Raw genomic sequence first — 5,195 nt, 5'->3', positions numbered from 1 at the left:
GTAAGAAAGTGGATACTTGTCTGTACTTTTCTGTTCTTCCCCTTCTCCTTTTTACCTCATTCCTAAACGAAGGAGATGGAGCCTCATTAGGCTTTGGTGACTCTTTCCATCACTCGGATGTATTGGTTGATTTTGCTGTCCTGAGAACTTCCTATCCCATGTATCCGGTTTTTTTGGGGTTTTTTTTGCCGCATCATGGATTTAATGTCCTGCAGGGACAGACGCCCCGGCTATAGGAGGCTATACGCTGGCAGCTGCCTGTGAGACATGATTCTGAAATAAATACTGGAGGCGGGCAGGCGGGGAGCCGGTATTGGTCAGGGGCAGCCCCGCGGCCACGCCCCACAGACATGATTGGTCGGAGACTGACAGAGGGGCGGGGCATGCACGCGGTGGGCGGGGCCTAGAGGACCTTCTTGAGCTCGTCGCAGAGGACCAGCACGAAGGCTCCACCCATGCCGAGCAGCACGTTGGACCAGGCACCCTTGAAGAAGGCCTTGCCGCCCTCATCCTGGAAGATCTTCCACCAGCAGTGCAGGGTCCCCGTGTACAAGATGTCCGCTCCTTTCCTGCCGGACTGCATCATCATGCGTCTGCGCACCCTGTCGAAGGGATAGGAGACCACGCCGGCCACGGCGGTCACCGTCTGGGCGATCATCCAGCTGACCACGATGTACGTGTTCTTGGGGTCAGGCAGCATGCCTTTAGCGGTGTCGTAGAGGATGAAGTAGGCGGAGCGGTAGATGATGATGCCCTGCACAGACACGTTGAAGCCCTGGTGGAGACCACGGATGCCGTCGGACTAGCTGATCTTGACCAGGCGCGTGCGGGCAAAGTCCAGTGGGTAGATGAAGCACAGGGAGGTGGCGTCCACCGCCCCGCCCGAGGCCAGGTTGCCGGCGAAGTAGCGCCAGAACTGCATGTGCTTGTCCACGCCGTCCAGGAAGACCTGCTTGTACTTGTCCTTGAAGGCGAAGTTGAGCGCCTGCGTGGGGAAGTAGCGGATGACGTTCGCCAGGTTCCCGCGCCAGAAGGACAGCACGCCCTGCTCCCAGGGGATGCACATGATGCAGTTGATGATGCCCTTGTACTGCTGGTCCGTCGCGACCTGCTTGCTGGCGTGCTGCACCTGCAGAAGCAGCTTGACCCGCTCGATCGGGGCCACGGCCGGCCGTCTTAGAGTTGGCGGCAGCAATACCGCCCGCCAGGAAGTCCTTAGCAAAGGAGATAGCTTGGTCCGTCATGGTGCCGGAGCGGGCAGCGGCGCGGGCGGGCAGTCGGAATGAACACGAGAGGGTCTGGAGGGTGGGAGCCGCTGGCTCCGCCGCAGCCACCGGGACCGAAAGGCCCATGTATCCGTTTTATGCCACAGGCTGATCTTTTCTGCCTTCCTGCTCTACTCACTGAGGAAATACAATGAGAAAAAAATAAGAGTTTTATTCAATCAGCCTTATTGGTACTCAGGGGTGGGGAGAAAGATTTCCTTCTGGGAACAAGCATCCTGACTTTAGCCACCATCTGCGCTGGCACGAACTGCTTCTAGATCAGGTATCTGGAGCCCAGACAAAACATGGCAGCTCCATCTAGGACTGGTGTCCCACCCTCTCCCACTTCACCCTGGGAGCTCCTTAGGTGGCAGATGCTTTCAACCCATACAGAGTCCCTGACACCCCCCCCCCCACAGTTTTCTCCTTTGTTTTCACTTTTCTTTACGTTCTCTTGCTTTCTAAAAATCCCTTCTTTCTCTACTTTCCTAGTTTCTTCCTTTCCTTCTGTTTCCCCTTTCATGTACCCCTTCCCTTTTTCCCTCAGTTTTCTCCTATATTATTCTCTTTTGGTCCCCTCCCTAGTTTTCATTTTTGTATTCTTTTCTGGTTTCTTTTTCACTACCTTTGGTCTTCCTTTTCTTTTTCATTTTAATTATTAAATTATTTTTCCTGCTGTTGTTTGCCTGTTTTCTCCTTTTTTGAAACATTTTTATTGGCACATAATTCACAAATCACACAATTCAATAGTTCAATCATTAAGAAGAGTTGTACAATCATCACCACGATCTGTTTTAGAACATTTTCTTCCTTCTTGTACTCATCCTTATTGGCTCCCATTCCCTGCCAACCTCCCCTGTCAGAACCTTGAGGAACCATTAAAGCAGGTCCTCTTTTTATAGATTTACCTATCCTTGATTTCATATATAGAATATTTTTTAAAACAACTAAAAACTAACAGCAAAACAAAGAAAAACAGAGAAACCCCTCAATTGAAAAGGAAGTAGAAAATATTAAAATCAAGAAGAAATTTAAAATGGATCAAAAGGGAGATCAAATGATAAAGTGTTACATTTTCATCTAACTTTATCTGCAATAATCCACTTCCCAACACATTCGAGATGATAGCAAGGCTATTCACATCCCTGGTCTATGGTCAGAGGGAATTCACCAGTGGCTTAATCCATATGTATTTCCCCTTCGCTTTAAAAACCAAAACCAAAACTGCAACAATTTAAGAATTGGTCAAAAGAGTGATCAAATGATATTATACTTTAACTTAACCACATCTACCATAATGGACTTTACAATGCTCTCTGCTAACAAGGCTAGTCACATCCCACAGCTATGATCAGAGGGGAGTCACTGGAGGCTTAGTCCATGTGCAGAGCCTGCACATGGATTTTGGGCTTCCACTCTCATTCATAGCCTTCTGCAAACCCATGTGTTCATAATTTAAGCTCTGATAACATTCCCTCCTTTGGATTGGGATGTTATTTATTTATAATTATAGGACCACAGAGACTGGTGTTCTTCTTCCATGTTGACTCATTTGACACCTCTCATAGATGACTGCTTGTCTAAAGGCAAGCCTTTAAGACCCCACATGCTTTTCGTTCTGATAGCCAGGCACCATCTAGTTTCTTCACCACACTTTGTTATAGCATCCATATATTAGGTGATCTCTTCATGAGGGTGAGTATCAAACAGGGCCATGTCATAAAACTAATTGTTCTCAGATTGGGGCTAAAATTAAGGATAAGCCCCAAATCCTCAATGGTTGATCTTTTGTCAAAAATAGATCTCCACCTCTCTCTTCCAAAGCACCTCTGGGTGGACTCACACTTCCAGAGTTTTGATTATCAACCATGTGCATTAACCGTTTGCACAGGGACTTTTTGGTAAATATATGATTCTATTTAGGTAGGATTTTTTCTACTGTTATTTTATTTAGAGTTTTTACTGGGAATACCTGCTGAATTTTATCAAGTGTCTTCTCATTATTTATGTAATCATAGAACATTTTCCTTTAACTTGATGATACAACATATCTTGCAAAATTCGGAGGATGTGTAATTTGCAAATCTTTCAGAGAAGGATAATGCAAATATTTTCCATTAACAGAGAATTATGGAATGATGATAAGAATATACCCTGTGCAAAGTGAAAAACCCAGATAAGACCATTCTAATTGAGAGCATTCCTGCTCTCACAGGTTTCAATGAATGGAGTATATGGTAGGTTTTCTTTTTAACCATATCATTTGCATTCCTGAAAGAAACTGTGCTTGGTCATAGTCTAAGTTGTTATTAACTTTAGAATGATTTTCAAATAAAATTATGATTTAATTTATTCATCAATATCTGTTTCTCAGCCATCTATGACCAAGACACAAATCACTGTTACTCTGGAGCCCAGGATATTTAGAATCCATTGATCTTCCTATGCGCATTCAACTGCTCATTGAAAAATTAAGACAAACTACTACACAACTATTAACATGTCAAAACTCCAAAACACTAAAAATACCAAATATATGAGGATATGGAGCTACAGGAACTTTTATTCATTGTTAAAGGGAACACCAGGGTTCTATCTATCCAGAATAACAACTAATAAGATGGCGAATACTATTCACTTTTTTTTTTTACTATTCACTTTTAAAGAACTCTCAAATCTAGTTAAAACATCATCATCAACAACAACAATAGGTGAAAGCTTAATGAAGAAAAAAAGTGCTACATTGTGGTAAGAGAGCTCTGCGGTGTTTAAAACAAACTGTTTACCAATCTCCCACTATCTATAGGCAGTGCTCATGAACATTGCTGCTCACAGTCCTGCTGCATGTTAGTGCCAGAGGAAGCAATATGGACCAAAAATGATGCGTGTTTCTACCTGATGATCTGATGCCCTCTAGTTAAGAATATATCCCAAATTAATCATGTTCATTCGCATAAAAAGAGAACCCCCTCCCAAATTGGATTGTAACAGAATTTTACAATGCATCACAAAAGGGGTTATGGCTAGAAGGGCCATATTAAATAATTGACTACATCTCACTAACCTGTCCCCTACAGAATTCGGCACTCTTGGACTTACACCATTCTCAAAAGACTCAAATCTTGTTACTTTTCAATAATCTTTGAGTTTGGGAAACAAAAAGAAATCTAAAGGGACAAGATCAATGATATAGGGTGAATGAGGTTTGCTCATGAGGTTCTCATAGCCTTTGAAAAATGAATATTTTTGTGATTGGAAAAATTCCTCTGCTCAATTTTCCTGGCCTTTTGCTTACCAATGCAATTTCTAATTTTCTTGAAACTTCTTTATAATAAGCCCTCACGAACACCCTGTGTCTTGTAAGAAATTCTAATCAAGACATCCCCGTTGGAATTCCAGAAAGCGCTCACCATAACCTTTTTAGCTAACCACTCTACTTAGAATTTAACTGGCCTAGCAAATCCCCTCATAGAGCTATGGTTATGCATTTGGTGGGTGGTGCAGTGATTAAAAAAATCACAAGGTCATTGGAAAAAAACCCACCAGCCATTCCATGGGATAAAAAAGAGACTTCTTGCTCCCATATTCACAGCCTCAGAAATCCATAGGGTAGTTCTACTCTGTTCACTAAGAGTCTGTCCCTACTCTGTCATGATGAGTCGGAATTGACTCAATGGCAGTTAGTTGTTGCTGTTTTGGTTTAGCAGATTGCCTCAGGAGCCCGTTTGTTTTTTTGGTTTTCGTTTTCTGTCTTTTAGGTTTTCTTTGTTTTTTTATTTTAACTTTTTTAAAAGATCATTTTATTGGGGGCTCTTACAGCTCTTATAACAATCAATTGTATCCAGTATACTTGTACACATGTTGCCCTAATTTTTCTAAATATTTACTTTATATTTGAGCCCTTGGTATCAGTTCCTCTTTTTTGTGTTT

At 43.0% G+C, this 5,195-nt stretch overlaps 1 pseudogene; it reads right to left on the bottom strand.

Moving 5' to 3' along the window:
* Positions 1-403: 403 nt before the first annotated feature.
* On the bottom strand, positions 404-1,244 carry LOC142434429 (ADP/ATP translocase 3 pseudogene; annotated as a pseudogene).
* Between the last annotated feature and the right edge of the window lie 3,951 nt (positions 1,245-5,195).

This window comes from Tenrec ecaudatus, chromosome X, assembly GCF_050624435.1.
Source record: "Tenrec ecaudatus isolate mTenEca1 chromosome X, mTenEca1.hap1, whole genome shotgun sequence".
Taxonomy (NCBI): domain Eukaryota; kingdom Metazoa; phylum Chordata; class Mammalia; order Afrosoricida; family Tenrecidae; genus Tenrec; species Tenrec ecaudatus.
This window is presented reverse-complemented; position numbering and strand designations above follow the sequence as displayed.